At 40.2% G+C, this 21,588-nt stretch overlaps 1 long non-coding RNA gene across 1 annotated transcript in view; it reads right to left on the bottom strand.

Moving 5' to 3' along the window:
* Nucleotides 1-21,588, bottom strand: part of LOC129512213 (uncharacterized) — an 84,725-nt gene that overhangs the window by 39,825 nt on the left and 23,312 nt on the right. The window contains exon 2 of the long non-coding RNA XR_008664969.1: nucleotides 6,172-6,233. This is a non-coding gene — a long non-coding RNA (uncharacterized LOC129512213). The remainder of the gene's footprint in view (nucleotides 1-6,171; nucleotides 6,234-21,588) is intronic.

Here is a 21,588-nt window from a genome sequence, read left to right as displayed (position 1 = left end):
AAAAAATAAAGGGAAGGCAATAATAGTACCTAATTTAAAGGATTGTTGTGAAGATTAGGTAACACAACAAATGTAAAATGCTATAATATTGCCTGGCATCTATATACTAAACAACCCAATAGATACTAGCTATTTTTGTGTGTTACTATTAGGCCTAGAGATACTAAGTCAAAGAAGATATGGCTTCTTCCCTCAGGGTTTTTGCAGTCTATCTAGAGAAGCAAACAGGAATCAATGTCCAGAGAATAGTGTGATAAGCAGTATGGTAAAGGTACTGTAAGAGCACAGGGAAGGTGTATTTAAATTAAACAAAGAAAATAAAGTTTACCACAAATGGGACCAGAGATGATTTCTAAAGAACAAGTAGTTATTTCCTATTCAAAGAGAGTAATTAACCGTTTGAGACAACGGTAGAAGCATGAAAACATTAATAGGAAAAAGCATGTCATCAGCTGAGGTTAAGTGAACAAGAATGAAAAGTACGGCAGGAAAAACTTAAAGGAAAGCAGGAGCCAGATCATAAATGGCTTGTGTGATAAGGTGAGTTTGGACTTTTTCCTGAAAGCTACAAGGAGCCACTGAAAACACAGAAATAGAGATATGATGTGATTAAATCTCCATGTCAGCAAAATCACCTGGATAGCCAAGTGAAAGGCAATTTAAACAGGTGACAAGTCCAGTTAGAATTCTACTACAGTAACACAGAGGGATAAAAATATATAGGCTTCAACTCTTAGGTATATTACCTAAGAGATGAGAAAACATGCATCCACATGAAAACCTGTACACAAATAGTCATAGTAGCATTATTCTTAAGAGCCAAAGGCTAGAAACAACCCAAATGTCCATTAACTGATACATGGATTTTTAAAATATGGTATATCCATGCGATGAAATATTATTCATCCTTAAAAAGGAATGAAGTTCAGGGGCACCCAGGTGGCTCAGTGGTTGAGCTTCTGTCTTCAGCTCAGGCCGTGATCCCAGGGTCCTGGGATCGAGTCCCACATTGGACTCCCCACAGAGAACCTGCTTCTCCCTCTGCCTGTGTCTCTGCCTCTCCCTCTCTGTGTGTCTCTCATGAATAAATAAATAAAATCTTAAAAAAAAAAAAAAAGGAATGAAGTTCTGACATCTGCTACAACATAGATGAGACTTGAAAACATGTGGCTAAGTGAAAGAAGCCAGTCTACAAAAGAGCATATGTTGTATGAGTCTATTTATATGAAACACCTAGAACAACCAAATCCATAGAGAGAGTTATAGAAGGAAGCCAGCTGCTCTGTCATGATAACACTTAAGCAATCCTACATAAAGGTCTATCTGCAAAGGAAACGAAGCCTCCAGCCAATAGCCAGCGAGAAACCATGGTCTCCTGCCACAGCCATGTGAGTAAGCTTAGAAATGGATCCTCCAGCCCCAGTCAAGTCTTCAGATGACCAAAGCACCAGCAAACATTATGAATGCAACCTCAAAGCCAGAATCACTCAGTTAAGCTGCTCCTAAATTCCTGAGCCACAGAAACTATATGACACAATGTTGTTCTGTGTTTTTGGTTTCTTGGTTTTTTAATATTTTATTTTATTCATGAGAGACATACAAAGAGAGACAGAGACATAGGCAGAGGGAGAAGCAGGCTCCCTCTAGGAGCCTGATTTGAGACTCAATTCCAGGACCCTGGGATCACAACCTGAACCAAAGGCAGATGCTCTGAGCCACCCAGGTGCCCTAAGATAACGCTTATTATTGTTGTAAGCTGCTGAGTTTTAGAATAATTTGCTATGCTGAAACAGATAATTTATTGAATTTATTAATTCTCCAATAAAACTTTTAAAAGTTCAGGGTACCTGGGTGGCTCAGTCAGGAGAGCATTCCACTTTTGATCTAAGGGTTATAAGTTCAAGCCCAACACTGGATGTAGAGTTTACTTAAAAATAAAATCTTTGGGAGATCCCTGGGTGGCTCAGCAGTTTAGTGCCTGTCTGGCCCAGGGCGTGATCTTGGGTCCCGGGATTGAGTGTGTGTCAGGCTCCCTGCATGGAGCCTGCTTCCCCTCTGCCTGTGTCTCTGCCTCTCTCTCCCCCCCCCCACCCTCTCTCTCTTATGAATAAATAAAATCTTTTTAAAAAGTAAAATAAAATCTTTAAAAATAAAAAACTTTTAAAAGTCTGTGTGTACTAGTATACTCATTTACCTTATTTACTAAGCAACTGATCATTCATGTACAGAGCAAAATTCTCCAATTAGCAAATAGCTAATCTACATATACAAAGAAAAATAACCAGATAAATGATTTCCTTAATTCTTTTTATTTTTTTAAATGATTCCCTTTAAAAACAAATAAGTAAACAGGAAACCAAGAATACAAGAACTTCTTTTTAAAGATTTATTGAGAGCACAAAGCCCAATGCAGGGCTCGATCTCACAACTCAGATCATGACCTGAGCTGATTATCAAAAGCTAAGCACTTAACCAACTGAGCCACCCAGGTGCCCAAACACTAGAGCTTTTATTGAAAGGCCTGAAGTATTATAGAATAGTCTTTCAAGGAAAAAAAAAAAAAACTTCAAATAAAAGCTAAAGCCACTATTCAAGAAAGGTTACACTTTTGGGACCCCTGGGTGGCTCAGCGGGTGAGCATTTGCCTTCGGCTCAGGGCATGATCCCAGGGTCCAGGGATCAAGTCCCACATTGGGCTCCCTGTAGGGAGCTTGCATCACTCTCTGCCTCTCTTATGAATTAAAAAAAAAAAGATTAATAACTAAAAAGATTTATTTACTTATGAGAGATAAAGAGAGAGAGAGAGAGAGACAGAGAGAAAGAGACAGGCAGAGAGAGACAGTTGAGTTGACCTGCAGTAAGCAACCAATACAAAAATAAGGAGGGAAATAAGCAATGGGAAAACTTTGTCAGAAGAAGATTAAATCTGATACAGAACTTAGCAAAATTTGTATAGGATATAAAGTTAGAAAGTCATGTTTACGAGGGATCTTTTTTATTATTCAATTAATTACCATACACTGTATTTTTAGTTTTGGAGGTAGAGTTTAGTGATTCATCAGTCTTATATAATACCCAGTACTCATTACATCACGTGCCTCCCTTAATATCCGTCACCTAGCTATCCCACGCCCCCAATCCTCTCCAGCAACTCTCAGTTTGTTTCCTATGGTTAAGAGTCTTACAGGGGATCTTTTTGGGGAGCTGGGAATATAACACCAGAGTGTAGTAACAGTTACACAACTCTACAAATTTACTAAAATTATTGACTTGTACACTTTAAACAGGGAAATTTTGCAGTATATAAATTACACATCAATAAAGCTATTACTTAAAAAGTGGTATTTGTGGGACACCTGGGTGGCTCAGCGGTTGAGCACCTGCCTTTGGCCCACGGTGTGATCCTGGAGTCCCGGGATGGAGTTCCACGTCAGGCTCCCTGCATGGAGCTTACTTCTCTCTCTGCCTACGCCTCTGCCTCTGTGTCTCTCATGAATAAATAAAATCTTTTTTTTTAAGATTTATTTATTTATTTATTTATTTATTTATTTATTTATTTATTTATGATAGACAGAGAGAGAGAGAGAGAGGCAGAGACACAGAAGGAAGGAGAAGCAGGCTCCATGCCAGGAGCCCAACGTGGGACTCGATCCAGGGACTCCAGGATCGCGCCCTGGGCCAAAGGCAGGCGCCAAACCGCTAAGCCTAAATAAAATCTTTAAAAAAAAGTGGTATTTGTCTGCTGAAGCAAGAAGGGATAATTTTGTTATTAGAGTTCCTGACCAAAGAAAGAAGTAGCCAAGAGAAAAAGTACAATAATTCATTCTATAGACAGGAAAATAAAAATGAAAATTGTCACATATTAAGAAATATTAATATTTCCATTTCAGCCCAATAAAGGACAGTATTGTGTCACTAGGTAACTGTATAAACTTTGCTAAGACCACAAAAGCTTACTATTTTAAGAGTAAAAAGACAATAGATTTGGAGACATTAAATGTGGAATCAGGGGAAGAAATACTCCACCTTAATTTCCTATCACCTGGGAGAGAGGTAACAATTTATTCTAATCCCATATGTCTGAGATGTAGAGATGGTATCTCCTATCAGAGAAGAATTTCAAGAGGACATTTTAAAGCAGAAAATCAAATCTAGAATCATTCCAAAAGAATGTATGACAATTTCTTTACCAGCAAGATGACAACAGTCAATTCCCTCAGCCAGCAAAAGATCCAAATGGGGAATTTTTTGGTATTTTTGGAGAAGTTTAATTTGCATTGGTTCAGGGGCTTTTGCAGAAGTTGCCCAACACAGCAGCACTGTATTTTACTCACCCATGTGCAACTACAGAGACCAAGCAAAACTGTACTTATAAACAACCACAATTCACATTTGCTTTGAGCTATGAAAATATTAACCTACTCTGACTTCAGCAAAGCCTGGCTCAAGAGTCTCAACTTCCCAAAACAGCTAAGGTGTCTCTAATTTCAGATCTGCTAGTCTCCTTTCTGTCTTTGGCTAAATCAGTAGCAAGTCTGTTTTTATTTTCCAGACAAAAACAAAAACAAAAAAATTCCACTAACTCATGCAGGTAATTTTTTTCCTTCATAAAAGAAGGTTCTAGCAGACATATATGAAGTAACATGTATCAATATCTAAACCTCTTCCTTCTAAGTGGCTACAAAAAAGATCAGAATAGTTCAAGGAAGTGATATCCATGATGTCATCCACTTAGACTTGAAAAAGTACAATATCAATGAACTTTGTATGTTTCAATAAAAGAACACATTGTGAAAATTTACAGTAGCATGCCTAATCCTTAGGCATTCAGTAAATTTTAGTTTCTTTCCTTTCCATTAATCCTTACAGTATTTCCATGAAATAGTTCTTATTTATACTATCCCCAATAAAAAGCAGGAAAACAGAAAGATAATTTCCTGAGTGACCCATCCAGACCAGACATGACATTCAGGCCTCCAGATGATAATGAAGGAAATTAAACTTTCGTCAACTCTTCTACCTCTCTTCCTAGGCAGCAGTGTCAATTCCAAGGACCATGTTCCTTTTGCTACAGAAAGTAGCTCAATGGGGCACCTGGCTGGCTCAGTTGCTGGAGCATGCAACTGTTGATCTCAGGGTTGTAAGTTCAAGCCCTACATCAGACATAAAGCTTACTTAAAAAAAAAAAAAAAAAAAGTAACTCAACTGCTTTTCCTTGTAGCAACGTATTTATGATTACTGTTCTTTGTGACTGAGAGCAAGGAATCTCAAGAATTTTTGCTGTTCTACCTGCAGGTACAAGAGTCCAAGATTGTCAGCAACCTCTGGACCCTCTACAAAGTTCACAAGATTCCTGGTTGGAGAGATTGTAGGGAGTAGTGTCACCATCTTTTTGGCTACCAAGTTCACTCTCTGAGTGATCCAAGTTTCCTGCAATCATGAGCAATGGGATCTCCACATACCTAAGAACACAGAAAACTAGAACTATGTGAACCAGCACTACCTTACTTTGACAGGAAATGTTCTGACGGAAATAGGTTTGCAGAGCTGTGTGAAGCTGCCATCTATAGCTTTCTGCAGGCATCTGACACAAGACAGATACAGGAGCCAAAGCCATATCTGCTGTATTTTTGTTTAGCCCAGAGCTTAAGATAGGAACACAAGCATGTTACCGTCAAATCAAACTCTAGTGTTGCAGATAGACAGATTCTGTCACCAGTAACAAAATTTATAATTGCCATGATGGCCTGGCTACTGTCAAAACAGGCCCTCTGTTGCATTTAGTCTACTATTCTCACATAAGCTACAGAACATTAAAGTGACCAGAAGAATTACCTAGCCCATTACCCCAAGTCAGTTTACACAATGGCTCTAATACAAGAGCTTCTGCCCTCCAAGGACTGGATCACGGTTTATATACACGTGTGAATTCATGGTTCTGCAATACAACCACCAAAATGCGTAACTAGTTATGCTGTTTCTCAGCATTCAATAAATTTTAACAAGATACTGTATGTAGTCCACAACATTAGAAGACTGACCATCACGGAGCTATGAGAGTGCATCCTTAAACAATAATCAAATCTGATCTATTCTATAGTTCAGAACTGTAAATATTAACAGAACAGCTTAGGAAAGGAGCAGGGAAATGTAAACAAACCTGGAACCTACCTTGTTTACAACTCCCACAGACAGATGAAATTCAATTCCATGCTAACCATACCCCTCGATCACTAAAACACAAACAGAAAAATAAAAGTTCATGCAATATAAGCAGTTCTTCCAGTTCCTAAAGGGCATTTGGTTTCAAAGGTATGAAGCTGTTTATCTCCTTTTTTTTTTTTTATTTTTTTTTTATTTTTTTTTTTTATTTATTTATGATAGTCACACAGTGAGAGAGAGAGAGAGAGAGAGAGAGAGAGGCAGAGACACAGGCAGAGGGAGAAGCAGGCTCCAAGCACCGGGAGCCCGACGTGGGATTCGATCCCGGGTCTCCAGGATCGCGCCCTGGGCCAAAGGCAGGCGCCAAACCGCTGCGCCACCCAGGGATCCCTGTTTATCTCCTTTCTATCCTCTTCATGCCTACAACAGTCGTTGAGTTCTGTCACTGGCAAAAACGCCCAGATAGGTGGAGCTAAGTGATAGGTAACACTTGACTGAGCACTTACTATATATGCTAGGCACTGTTCTAAGCACTTAATGTTCTAATTTAATCTTCAACAACCCTGTGAGTTAATTACTCTTAAGTTATTTTACATCCAAATCACAACTGACCTATACCTCTGAAAATTGCTCTTACTGGTGTTAAGAAATGCCTTTTAAATAAATGTAGGTGATCTCGACCACTGTAGCTGGGCTGTCTCAATAGCTGATATATCTACAAATGTTCCGTATTCATCCATTCATTATGTATTTCTTGAGTTCTCACAATGTGCTGAGCACTATAGCAGGTGCTAAAGAGGATTTATCCTGTCTTTTAAGAGAAACTAGTTGGGGAGATCAGACTATACTACAAGAAATGGTTCAAGAAATGGAATGCCCTTGGGCAGCCCGGTGGCTCAGCGGTTTAGTGCCACCTTCAGCCCAGGGCCTGATCCTGGAGATCTGGGATCGAGTCCCACATCAGGCTCCCTGCTTCGGAGAGCCTGCTTCTCCCTCTGCCAGGCTCGCTCGCTCGCTCTCTCTCTCTCTCTCGCTCTCTGTGTGTGTCTCTCTCATGAATAAATAAAATCTTAAAAAAAATGGAATGCCCTTTTATGAGGTATACTCTCTTGTACAACTATTCAGTAAAAACAATAAGCTTTGACAAAAGGGGAGGAAAGCTTCACATAAAAGCCAGACCTTTAAAAAAAGGTACATCAGCAAAGAGAGGAGAAAGGCTTTTCAGGCAAGGAAATGTGACCAAAACAGGGTGGCAGGGACACATTGTGTATCTGAGGTCCTTCATAATCTTTTTTTTTATTTTTTTTATTTTTTTTTTATTTTTTTTTTATTTTTTTTTTTGGGGTCCTTCATAATCTGAAGCACCCAGCCACTGATCTCCCTCCTCTTTCCATTAGCTGTACCAAACTTCTTACTTCTGGGATATACAATCTTTGATAGTTCCACAATTTTCTTACTGCATAAAATGCTCCCCTACCCCTTTCCCTGGTAGGTAGCATTAACTAATCCTAGTAAACAGTAGGCACTCAATAAACTACAGCTAGTTAGAAATCATTTTTATTATTAAAGGTTCAATTGAAACATTTTTCTAAAGCCTTTTCCAACTCCCCAGAGTTAATCTACTTGCCTCTCCACCACACTCACATGGCATTTGTCCATTTTTCCATTAGAGCGATAAAACATTTTATTGTCCCCACGTTTCCTCTTTCTTTTTCTCTTGTCTGAACAGGAATCATCTTTCATACAACTCAATGTGCCCTAACACAGTGTCTGGCACATAACAGGTGCCCGTTATAGTATTGTTGACTGAAATACCATTGACCCAAATTTACAAAATAAATAATAAAAGGATTCCTCTAAAATGTCAGTTCCTTTAGTACATTTAAATGATCATTTGTCAAAATCTAATGCACTTCTACATTTTCATGAATACATCTGCTATGTAACTATGCCAACAATTCATGCACAAAAAGTCAAAGTGAAAAAAAAAAGTCAAAGTGGATTCACTAAAAACTACCAGGCTCACTACTTTTTGCTTAACAACAAAATGAGGTCTTCATTCATGCCAACTGAGACAGAAAAAATTAACTGAATTGATAATTTAGATATTGTGGCTGGAGACCATTCTCAGGGAAATAGTGCCACAGCTTTGTATGCAGTCTGCATGTTTAAATAGGTATTTATATTGGCTTTAGCCATGGATCGTGGAGGTTACAAATTTAGAAGTTCAATCATAAATCCAAGATTTATTTATAGAAACTTTCCATATGGTAGGAGTTTAAGAAGTAAAACAGCAGCCTTTTTGCCTGCCGAAAGCAGAGAGTAGCAGAGCGCCAAAGGAATAAACCCTCTCCTGACTCTGCTCCTGGCACTGTTCAAAGCAGAGGAAGAAATGTGCAGGGCAAGCAAGAGCCTTGCTGAAAACCAGTCACCCAGGGCAACGGGCATTTTGAATGTCTGTGCTATTCAAGGCTTAAATATTAATTGTATACATGCCCATGTTCATTTAAAGCACAACTTGTGGCTTGGAACTTAAAAAATATTCTAATGTGCTAGTTTGTCCACATATTAATGGAGTCAGCCAGGTTTTAACACGCCAAGCTTAAAATACTCTCTAAATCATTATGCAAAGGTATGAACTCAATCCTTTATTCTCAGGAAAAGGCACTTAAAGGAGAAAGACTAAAGCAGTAGTATTTCTAGGGAAGTCATAACAGAAAAAGTCAACTCCTACACAGTGATGAGTTATCTTTTAAAAATAGATGAATAGAAAGAAGATATAAGATAATGACAAATTACTTTCAATTATTAACATCAAAATGAGATCCAGGATTTTTAGTTCAATGTTGTCAGAGAATGCATTTTGAAACTGTCTTCTAAATGAGACCTTCTTATAAAAAAGTTGTTTTAGTCATCCACTGACTAAGCCCCTTTAGAATCCAGTCTTATGCTACACTGAAATGAATTATATTTTTATGTGAACGGTATTATAAACAAAGTTCTTCTAATCTTTTATATTACTAGCTTTAGAAAAATTCCAATAAAATGACTAAAATTTTATAACTAAACCCTGGAAGTTTACACATCCAATCTCTTCATTCTCAGTTGGGAAACCAGAGTAGATGAGGTTCAGTGACTTGATAACATAAAAACTTGGGCCAGAATCTGATTACTAGTCCAGTGTCTTTATCCTACTACATATTACAGAACACACAGCTTTATTAAGACAGAAAATGCTTTGGAAATTATAGAAGAAAAATTTAAATACCTACAAGCTTTCCCTAACTGAAAATAATTTAAAAATTAAATGTGTGTGCCCTGAAGTTTTAGAAAGGCTGTTTCTTTAAAAATTAGGCATTTGGGACGCCTGGGTGCCTCAGCAGTTGAACAGCTGCCTTCGGCTCAGGACGTGGTCCTGGAGTTCTGGGATCAAGTCTCGTGTCAGGCTCCTACATGGAGCCTCCTTCTCCTCCCTCTGTGCCTCTCTCTGTCTCTGTGTTTTTATTTATTCATGAGAAACAGAGGGAGAGAGAGAGGCAGGTGACATAGGCAGAGGAAGAAGCAGGTTCCATGCAGGTAGACTGATGCGGGACTCGATCCCAGGACTCCAGGATCATGCCCTGGGCCAAAGGCAGGCACTAAACCGCTGAACCACCCAGGAAATCCCCCTAAAATATAACATTTTCTTAATGACTGAATGACTCTCCTATGCTTACAAATGTGACTGCAGGAGAAGGAGCTGAATGACCTAGCTGGTTATTGTATCACCCACCAGAAAGCACATCTCCACCATCATTGAAGTCTGAGCATCCGTGTGGGGAACACCTGCCTTCATTGTGGAACAGCGTATCTGTGCCCTCCCTACACATACTCCCACTCTCATGCATGCACAGCTACACCTAAAGGAGAGGGGTTCGGGGGTGGGGGTTAAAGTATATGTTAAAATATATTTCACATAAAATTTAGCATTTTAACCTTATTTATTTATTTATTTATTTATTTATTTATTTATTTATTTATTTATTTATTTATGATAGTCACACAGAGAAAGAGAGAGAGAGAGGCAGAGACACAGGCAGAGGGAGAAGCAGGCTCCATGCACCGGGAGCCCGACGTGGGATTCGATCCCGGGTCTCCAGGATCGCGCCCTGGGCCAAAGGCAGGCGCCAAACCACTGTGCCACCCAGGGATCCCATTTTAACCATTCTTAACGTGTACAATTCAGTGGCAACAAGTGCATTCACAATGTTGTGCAACCATCACCACTATCCATCTCCAGAATTTTTCATCATCCGAAATAGAAACGCTACCCGTTAGACAGTAACTCCCCATTTCTCCTCCCTCTGGTCCCTGATAACATCTACTCTACTTTCTATCTCTATGTATTTGCCTATTCTATAAGCCTCATGTAAGTGAAATCATACAATATCTGTCTCTTTGTATCCAGGAATCTTTCACTTAGCATAATATCTTCAAGGTTCATTCACCTTGTAGCATGTATCAGAATTTCCTTTTCAACACTAAATAACATTCTATTGTATGTACATTATCACATTTTGTTTATCCATTCATCAGTGGAGGGACACTTAGATTGTTTCCACCTTTTGGCTACTGTAAATAATGCTGCTGTAAACACTGATGTACAAGTATCTGTTTAAGTCCCCACTTTCAATTCTTTTGAGTGTCACTCAGGAGTAGAATTGCTGAATTGTATGGAAATTTTATGTTTAACATTCTGAGGAACCAAAATTGCTTTTCACGGTGGCTGTACCAGTGTATATTCTCACCAACGATGCACGAGGGTTCCAGTTTCTCCTCAGTTTTTTTTTGTTGTTGTTGTTGTTTTGTTTTGTTTTGTTTTGTTTTTGATAATAGCTATCCTAACAAGTCTCAAGTGGTATCTCACTGTGGTTTTCATTTACATTCAAAGGAAAGGGTCCTTCTGTCTATGGCTTTAATATATTTTGTATCTGAAAGTGTTCCTATGGCACTTGCCCATCTCCACTCCACAAAGATGTGTCTTATCTTCTGGCTCTCCATGATGGTTCTCAAGAATCTACCACTCATTCCCTGCACTAGTCACTTCAAATCTTGTCCACTATGACTACCACCATACTCTGCTTTCTCTGCCTTTCTTGCACATCCTTTCACCTATGCTTCTCAAAAAACGCTGATCTATTTATAACCAGACATTGCCAGTTTAATCAACACACTCCTTCAACTTCTGAAAGAACCAACTACTCCCAGCACTTTTGGCACTTTAAGTCTTCTCAGGAATTGTCAACAATGCTCAAAAATTCTTTCTTGACTATCTAAGGCACTTGCTTTTCTTTTTCTTGGTTTTAGGTTCTGCATTCTTTTGGATGCTTGAAAATGACAGAAAGTTAGTTTAGAGATAACCAAAGTTCTAAGTCTACCTGCATTTAAGCAGAGCTTATAGATATATAAAATGAATCCATTAAACTCACTTTCAAGGAATAATTATGAGAGAGAAATTATATAGATCTTTTTTTTTTTATAAATTAATTTTTATTGGTGTTCAATTTACCAACATACAGAATAACACCCAGTGCTCATCCCGTCAAGTGTACCCCTCAGTGCCCGTCACCCATTCACCCCCACCCCCCGCCCTCCTCCCCCTCCACCACCCCTAGTTCATTTCCCAGAGTTAGAAGTCTTTATGTTCTGTCTCCCTTTCTGATATTTCTCACATATTTCTTCTCCCTTCCCTTATATTCCCTTTCACTATTATTCATATTCCCCAAATGAATGAGAACATACACTGTTTGTCCTTCTCCGGTTACTGTGGCCAAGTTCAAAAAGGGTGTTGCCTGAGTTCTCCTCTGGGATTTTGATGGATTCTTGTCTCACATTTAGATCTTTCATCTATTTTGAGTTTATCTTTGTGTATGGTGCAAGAGAGTGGTCCAGTTTCATTCTTCTGCATGTGGATGTCCAATTTTCCCAGCACCATTTATTGAAGAGACTGTCTTTCTTCCAGTGGATCGTCTTTCCTCCTTTATCGTATATTAGTTGACCATAAAGTTCAGGGTCCACTTCTGGGTTCTCTGTTCTGTTCCATTGATCTATATGTCTGTTTTTGTGCCAGTACCACACTGTCTTGATGACCACAGCTTTGTAGTACAACCTGAAATCTGGCATTGTGATGCCCCCAGATATGGTTTTCTTTTTTAAAATTCCCCTGGCTGTTTGGGGTCTTTTCTGATTCCACACAAATCTTAAAATAATTTGTTCTAAGTCTCTGAAGAAAGTCCATGGTATTTTGATAGGAATTGCATTATACGTGTAAATTGCCCTGGGTAACATTGACATTTTCACAATATTAATTCTGCCAATCCATGAGCATGGAATATTTTTCCATCTCTTTGTGTCTTCCTCAATTTCTTTCAGAAGTGTTCTATGGTTTTTAGGGTATATTTTGAGAACCATTTGAATGGTAAATGGTTCTCCAACCTTTTATTTTCAGGTTGTAGGTGTCCTTCTGTCTAAAATGAGTCTCTTGTAGACAGCAAATAGATGGGTCCTGTTTTTTTATCCAGTCTGAAACCCTGCGCCTTTTGATGGGGTCATTAAGCCCATTCACGTTCAGAGTTACTATTGACAGATATGAGTTTAGTGTCATCATGATATCTATTTAGTCCTTGTTTTTGTGGATTGTTCCACTGAACTTCTTCTTAAAGGGGAGTTTTAAGAGTCCCCCTTAAAATTTCTTGCAGAGCTGGTTTGGAGGTCACATATTCTTTCAGTTCCTGCCTGTCTTGGAAGCTCTTTATCTCTCCTTCCATTTTGAATGAGAGCCTTGCTGGATAGAGTATTCTTGGTTGCATGTTCTTCTCATTTAGGACCCTGAATATATCCTGCCAGCCCTTTCTGGCCTGCCAGGTCTCTGTGGAGAGGTCTGCTGTTACCCTAATATTCCTCCCCATGAAAGTCAGGGACTTCTTGTCTCTTGCTGCTTTAAGGATCTTCTCTTTATCTTTGGAATTTGCAAGCTTCACTATTAAATGTCGAGGTGTTGAACGGTTTTTATTGATTTTAGGGGGGGATCTCTCTATTTCCTGGATCTGAATGCCTGTTTCCCTTCCCAGATTGGGAAAGTTTTCAGCTAGGATTTGTTCAAATACATATTCTGGCCCTCTGGCCCTTTCGGCGCCCTCGGGAACCCCAATTAAACGTAGGTTTTTCTTCCTTAGACTGTCATTTATTTGCCTTAATCTGTCTTCATGGTCCCTTAATTGATTGTCTCTTTTTTCCTCAGTTTCCCTCTTTGCCATCAACTTGTCTTCTATGTCACTCACTCGTTCTTCCACCTCGTTAACCCTCGTCGTTAGGACTTCTAGTTTGGATTGCATCTCATTCAATTGATTTTTAATTTCTGCCTGATTGGATCTAAATTCTGCAGTCATGGGATCCCTGGGTGGCGCAGCGGTTTGGCGCCTGCCTTTGGCCCAGGGCCCGATCCTGGAGACCTGGGATCGAATCCCACGTCGGGCTCCTGGTGCATGGGGCCTGCTTCTCCCTCTGGCTGTGTCTCTGCCTCTCTCTCTCTCTCTGTGTGTGTGACTATCATAAATAAAAAATTTAAAAAAAAAAATAAATAAATTCTGCAGTCATGAAGTCTCGTGAGTCCTTTATGCTTTTTTCTAGAGCCACCAGTAGCTGTATAATGGTGCTTCTGAATTGGCTTTCTGACATTGAAGTGTAATCCAGATTTTGTAACTCTGTGGGAGCGAGGGCTGTTTCTGATTCTTTCTTTTGAGTTGAGGTTTTCCTTCTAGTCATTTTGCTCAGTGCAGAGTGGCCAGAAACAAGTTGTATTGGAACACGGGGGAGTATCACTGGTCCGTCCAGCTGGTCTTCTGGGGGAGGGGCCTGCTGTGCTGATTCTCAGGTGTTAGCACTTGGGGGAGCTGCTCTGCCCCTGCCTGCTGCAGGGCTCAGCGGGGGTTGTTTACCCCGTGGGGCCCCAGGAGGAACAGCCGCAGTTGCTATGGCAGCTCTGGAAGCCTGGATTCAGCCTCCGCAGGAACTACGGGGCTCGGGGCTCTCGGTTCTCTGTCCGCAGGGCCTGGAGGCTCCGGGGCGGGGCCGCTGATCTGCTCAGCTCGGGGCAGGAGCGTCCTCGCTGTCCTGGGCCCTCCCGGCCTCTGCCTGTCCCGGGGAGGCCGGATCCTGGGCTGTGTCCCGGCGCCCTGTGCTCCGGGGCCTGCGCTGGTGGATTCGCGCTCCCGCCCCGCAGCCCCCTCCGCGGAGCCGCCGCCCGAGCCCCTCCGAGCTGCTCCGGCCCCGCCGTGCGCGCTGCAGCCCTTAGGGAGCTCGGCGCACTCTCCCGGGGCGCAGGTGTCTGTTAGTGTCCCCGGGAGCCCGAGGGCATCCCCGCCCTCCTGGGTCCTGCTCCAACTCCCTGCGAGCCCCTTTCCGCCCGCCCGGGAAGGTTGGTGCAGCTCCTGCTCCTCCGGGACGGGGCTCTCCTGTCCTGGGGACACTCGCCCCGGCCTCAGCCCGGCTCCTCGCGGGCCCCTCCCCCTCGGAGGCCTTTTGTGTCTTTATTTCTTTTTCCCCGTCTTCCTACCTTGATAGAAGCGCGAACTCTTCTCACTGTAGCGTTCCAGCTGGTCTCTCTTTACATCTCAGGCCGAATTCGTAGATTTTCAGGATGATTTGAAGGTTATCTAGGTAATTTGGTGGGGACAGGTGATTTGGGCACCCTGCTCTTCCGCCATCTTGCCCCTTCCCCGAAATTATATAGATCTTAAAATATAATAAATGTTTTAGGGGGAAAAGGGTAGATCACAATAAAGGGAATCAGAAGTGTTTTTGCAAAGGAGTTATGTTTACATAAGGTGATCAGGGTAGGCCTCACTGAGAAAGTGACATTGAAGCAAGATTTGACAGTGATGAAGGTTAGCCATATAGGTATCTAGAGGAAGAGCACATGAAACAGTCACTACAAAAGCCCTAAGGCAGAAGCAGGACTGTCTCCTTCAAGGAATAGCAAGAAAGCTAATGTGGCTGCAGCAGAGTGAACAAGGGGGATTCAGTAGGTAAGGTCAGAGGGGTTAATAGAAGACCAGAGAAGATAAGGCCTTATGGGTATTTACTCAAGAGTGTAATGGGGAGCCACAGCAGGGTTTCTGAACAGAGGAGTGACATGATCTCACGTAGGTATAATGAGAATGATTCAGGCAGCTGTGCCAAAAGTAAAGAGTAGAAGCTGGGAGATCAGTTAAGAAATGCTACAATAATCCAGGCAAGAGAGGACAGTGGCTTTAGACCACTAAGTAGTAGCGAGAGAGATGGTGAGTTGTTGATTTGGATATATTTTGAACACAAGTCCAGTGAGTTTTCCTGGCAGACTGCACATGGGGTATAAGAGAAATATAAGGTCCAAAGTTTTGACCAGAACTAAAAGAATAGAGTTGCCATAAAATAAGACAGGGAAAATTGCTGGTGGGGAAAAAGTTTAGAGGAGGAAAATGGATCGTTTTAGTTCTGTGTATGTTGAGTTTGAGACAGCTTCCAACTTTGCAACAAATAAACAGGTTGATGAAATAATGGTTTTTGACATTTCTCTTTTACTATCCTGTATTAGATAATAAACCATAGGTTTAATTTGGTGTAGATTCTACAGTTTTACAACAAATTAATTCCAGCAGTTACCACATACATGAAAAAAGACATGTTCATAATTTGGTGCTGATTAATTCCCAATCACTGACTACATCTTTTAAAGCCTGATGATCAAGACTGAAATCCACCTCAGTCATAGATATGGAGCCAAATCTCAGTAAATGAGGAAGAGTAACAAAAGAGAACAAGCTCCTGGCATCTATTATCAACACTGAATTCTTCATCCTGACTGCAACTGGAGGATTCCAGTGATCCCAACATATCAACTTCAGTCTGACATAAGTCTTCTTGTTCTAAACACAACTTTTTTTTTTCTCCTTCTATTTCCTGGAAGGTCCCAAAAGAAGAGAATGGTTCAGAGTGTGAGACTAAACACCATTTAGGAAGAAAAAGAATTCAGAGAGGAGCCTATATCAGAATAGCACTATTCCCATATTCTTCTTGTCCAGGCCACTGGAAAAATCACAAAATCATACCATCTCAAGGCTGGAAAGGGATCATCATGTGTCAACAAATATTTTCCAAGTGACCATGTGCTAGATGTTAAGTATACACAGATGATTATGACAAAATCCCTATTCAAGGCACTGTGTACTAAGTATTTTAATAGAGGAATTACCTAAGGGTTATGGGAGTATAAAGGCAAAAATAAGAGTGTATTTTCAAAATAAATTGCCAAGAATTAACTTGGGATGATCATCATATCTACCATCTCCTATCAAAATCATACGGTGATTCAGGCTAAGGAAAAAGCAGAGCTGTAGTCCTAACAGGGCTGGGACTTACACCGCAGCCTCTCAGAATCAGTCTTATTCTCCTATGTGACTAAATAGTTAAAGGTGCTTATGATCATTTCCATCCTCGTTTCATTGCTTTTCCACAAAAAACTGGGATCATGAGAAAACACTGTTCTAGTCCAACCATTTACTCAGTGCCAATCTTCAAATTTTACAAGATAGTACTTAATCCTTTAAAATATTTGCTGAAAGAAAAGAGTGCCTCTCTTCCCTTCCCAAAGGAAATGTTATTTAACCTAGGCTATTTACAGAGGTCTAGGCCACAAGTTTAACTTCTAGAATAAAACTAACCATAACCACTACCGATGCCATGTGACTTTTCCTCTGGCCCAGTTCTACACCTTCAACCTTCCAAGGCTTAGGAATCTAACTCTGGGCTTCTGACACCATTACTTTTCATTTTACTGCTAATTGTGACTCTCAGGAATTCACTCACAAAGAACTACAGGAATTTACTCTAATAATCCACAAACCATATTTCATTTTCATTTTCCAGGCAAAATCTCAAAGGCCTGTAATGCACAATGTCAGAAAGTATCATCCATCTTTATACATCTCCCAAATTATTTCTGACATATGAGTTTTTACTTATTGGTAACCTCTCTCTACCCAAATAGAAACAACCATGATAATATATTCTAGCAAACTGCTGCTATCTCAGCAATTACAATGGAGTATATGCTTTCAATAGTGAGTCAAGCCTTGGGAGTGGTTTAGCACATGGAAATTCACCAGCTGGCATCTACAATTAGATTCAAGGAGACAAATGGAATTTTTGTATCAGGTTTTTCCAAGAGTTAACTAGTTCTTAAATTGATTATACTCTTCTGAAGTATTTACAGATGAAATAATATCATGTCTGGGATTTATTTTAAAATATTGAGGAAGAAGGGGGAGCAAGGTTAAACAAAAATGGTCATGTGTTGATAACTGTTGAAGCTGAATGATAGGCACAAAGTGGTGGTTCATTTTATTATTCTCTTTATTTTTGTATGTGCTTGAAATTTTCCATAATTAAGATATTTTTTAAACTTATGTCATGATACTTAACTTGAAAACAAAGAACAAAGTAATTCTTGGGACCAATAAGCTCCATAACCTACCAGTGTAAAAACTGTTCTTAATACCTCAATTTTAACACTTATTTCTCACTGAACCAGTATTTATTGAACACAACTACCATGTCTCAGGCACCAATCTGAGGGCTGAGGATACAATGATAAACTAAATTCTCTCTCAGGGAATCTAAGTAGGGAGTGTATGGCTATAAAAGGCAAGCACATGGTGTTATAGACCAAACAACAGGGAGATCTAATCCAACCCTGGCCAATCAGGGAAAGTTTTTCCAGCATCATCTAAGTTAATTCTGAAAGATCCAACCCACAGAAACAAATTATTTGGGGCACCTGACTGGTTGAGTCAGTGGAACATGCAACTCTTAATCTTGGCCTTATGAGTTCAAGCCCTACACTGGATATAGACATTACTTAAACAAACAAAACCCCACCAACATTTAAAAAAAAAAAATCTTGAAAAAAAAAAAAAAAAAGAGAACCAAATCATTTTTTTTTGCCCACGTTGACCTTTATCATTTTAAAGGCACCTGTGTGGCTCACTGATTGAATGTCGGCCTTTGGCTCAGGTTGTGATCCCAGGGTCCTAGGATCGAGTCCCGCATCAGGCTCCCCACAGGGAGCCTGCTTCTCCCTCTGCCTATGTCTCTGCCTCTCTCTCTGTGCTCTGTGTCTTTCATGAATAAATAAATAAAATCTTTAAAAAAAAAAAAAGATTCTCTTTTCCACAAAGCTATGGAAGGAGGAGGGTGCCTGAGGCAAGCAGGCCAGGTGGCAGTCTGTGTGGGCCAGTCGCTGGGCTCTTTCAGGTGCTAGAGAGCCTATGAGGTGAAGATGAATGAAGTCCGTCCTCATGTTTTCCAGAAACCACTTAGAGGATGGCTGTGATAAAATCACTAGGAGCATATAGGTAGCTGCAGATGAATATTCAAGTCCATAACTATCGTGGTTAAAATTCTTCAGACTCAAAGGCAAAATGGAAAAAAAAGAATTGGTCAAGAAGATATGAACTGAGGGCAGCCTGGGTGGCTCAGCGGTTTAGCGCCGCATTGAGCCCAGGGCCTGATCCTGGAGACCTGGGATGGAGTCCCACATCAGGCTCCCTGCATGGAGCCTGTTTCTCCCTTGCCTGTGTCTCTGCCTCTCTCTCTCTCTCTCTCTCTCTCTCTTTCTGTCTCTCATGAATAAATAAAATCTTTAAAAAATATATGCATTGAAACAGATGATGAAAATTAATATTTTGTTTAACATTGATCCCCTCACAGTAGGTTATGTAGAAAATACATATTTTAATACTTGTAATTGCTGGGCAATAAAGTCTATTATCTTTAAGATTTAAAAAAATGAACTAAAGAATATATCTCTCCATAATGCAGAAGTTATCAAATGATCATTCACTCAATACTTATTAAAGACCAGCATATGTCAGTCAGCATGTGCTAGATAAAAAGAATAAAACAAGGTCTCTACCCTCCTGGGGTTTATAAACTTGAAGCATAGGCAGACAAAAACAAGTAAGCAAGCAAGCCATCAAACTACAGATGACACTTGAACATGGGTCCCTTCCCTTCCTTATGATTTTCTTAATAACATTTTCTTCTAATTTACTTTATTGTATAAATATAGCAGTTAAAACATAGAACATACAAAATATGTGTTACCAGTAAGGCTATTTGTTATCAGGCTATTTGTTATCGGTGGTAAGGCTTATGGTCAGCAGGCTTTTATGTTTGGGGAGAGACAAAATTTATATATGGGTTTCAGCTGTGTGGGGTTCAGTGCCCCAACCCACCCATTGTTCAAGGGTCAACTGTAATTATAAATTTGTCTGAGTTATAAAGGAAACAAAGGAGAGGCTTTGTGGGCAGAAAGTACTTTTTAGATATGGTGGTAAGGAAAGTTGAAAACACTAAAATAAAACCAGCTGTTAATAATGGAACAGACTGGGATCCCTGGGTGGCGCAGTGGTTTAGCGCCTGCCTTTGGCCCAGGGCGCGATCCTGGAGACCCGGGATCGAATCCCACATCAGGCTCCCGGTGCATGGAGCCTGCTTCTCCCTCTGCCTGTGTCTCTGCCTCTCTCTCTCTCTGTGTGTGACTATCATAAATAAATAAAAATTTAAAAAAAAAAAAAATAATGGAACAGACTGAAAGGGAAAAGAATACCGAAGAAGAGGTGACAGCAGTATAGATAAAGAAATCTACATTTTATTCTTTTTTTTAAGATTTTATTTATTTATTTATTAGAGACAGAGAAAGAGAGAGAGAGAGAGAGAGGGGCAGAGACACAAGCAGAGGGAGAAGCAGGCTCCATGCAGGGAGCCTAACATGGGACTCGATCCCGGGTCTCCAGGATCACACCCTGGACTGAAGGCAGCAGCACTAAACCACTAAGCCACCAGGACTGCCCTCTAGATTTTATTCTAAAATCTAGAAAAGTGACTTGATTCAGTTTAAGTTTTTAAGTTCATTCCTGCCACCTTGGGGAAAAGGGACTGAAAAAGAATAATAATTTTTACCAAGAGAATTGTAGATGAGTAAAACCAAAACCCCAAAATTCTGGCCAGTGGAAATTATCTCTGCAATTCTATTACCAACCTAAAATCTTTTAAATTGCTACTCAGTCCAGGCTTCACCTACAGTTTTTTGTTTGTTTTTTGGTTTGAGGTTTTTTTAAAAAAAATGCTTACAACTAATGGGTCATGACCGTTGAGATCTCTGGAAAACAGAAACAAGCCCAGATGCCTGGGGGTTAAGCATTCTTCTCATTCTCTAATTGCCAAAGTCAGATTAATTTTCATTTACTCATCTCCTATTCCACAATCAGCTTCTTGACTGAAAGGAAGGGAGTAGGGGACTTCCTCCAGCGTTTCAGACAAAAATACGCTTTACGAAACCTCAGATAAGGAATGTATGTAATTGCATAACCTTCCTCCTCACTGCCAACTATGTTCCAGGTAGGAACTCCACTATGAAAACAATTCTAATTTTCCTGTCCAAATTTGCCAGATCTTAGAAAGCCGCCTGAACAAATCCACTTAATTCTGCTTTAAAAAAAAAGTTTTCTCATTCCAAAGTCTGAACAAGAATACATTGCTAATAGCATTTGCAATTGATATAGAAAGAAAAATAAATTCCACTATCAATCCTCAGGGCATGTGGCTAACAATAAAAGGCACTAACAAACTAAGTCATGCAACCAAGATATTTTACTCAGTTATTTAAAAGTCAGAATGGAAGAAGTGAGAGTACCAACATCTGTGGAATACCCATAAGATTTTGTCACATTATTTCACTCAATCCTGATAATATCCCTACAAGATAAGTACATTCCATTTTACTGATGAGGACACAGGCCCCGAGAAGTTGACACTAGTGCCAGCTCACCCCATGATAAGTGGCTTCCAATGGCCCATACTCTTTCCACTAAACAAATGTTTAAATAAAGATCTAAATTACAAAAATTCCACATGACCAATGTACTAATAGATAAATAAGTTTATATATATAGACGTGTGTGCACGTGTGTTTCGTTTAGAGGCCTAAACATCAACTGCAATACCTATCTTTCAGTGGGGAAAGCATTTAGGATTCCTACTTGGAGACAGACCACCAGAAAGCACCTCCAAAGAGATAAGGGAGTTTGTGCCAGCTATCATGGTTATTTGCCTTTTTTTTTTTTTAAGATTTTATTCGTAAGTAATCTCTATGCCCAACATGGGGCTTGAACTCACAACGCTGAGATCAAGAGTCCCATGCTCTTCCAACTAAGCCAGCCAGGCACCCCAAGTTATTTGCTCTTAATGAAGCCAAAGGAACTCCTCCTTAAAAGCAGCTATGTACTTTCTTAGGGCTGCAGTGACTGCAATGAGTCCCTAACAAAAGCTACAGGGAGCCTCATACAC

This window comes from Nyctereutes procyonoides, unplaced genomic scaffold, assembly GCF_905146905.1.
Source record: "Nyctereutes procyonoides isolate TBG_1078 unplaced genomic scaffold, NYPRO_anot_genome, whole genome shotgun sequence".
Taxonomy (NCBI): Eukaryota; Metazoa; Chordata; class Mammalia; order Carnivora; family Canidae; genus Nyctereutes; species Nyctereutes procyonoides.
This window is presented reverse-complemented; position numbering and strand designations above follow the sequence as displayed.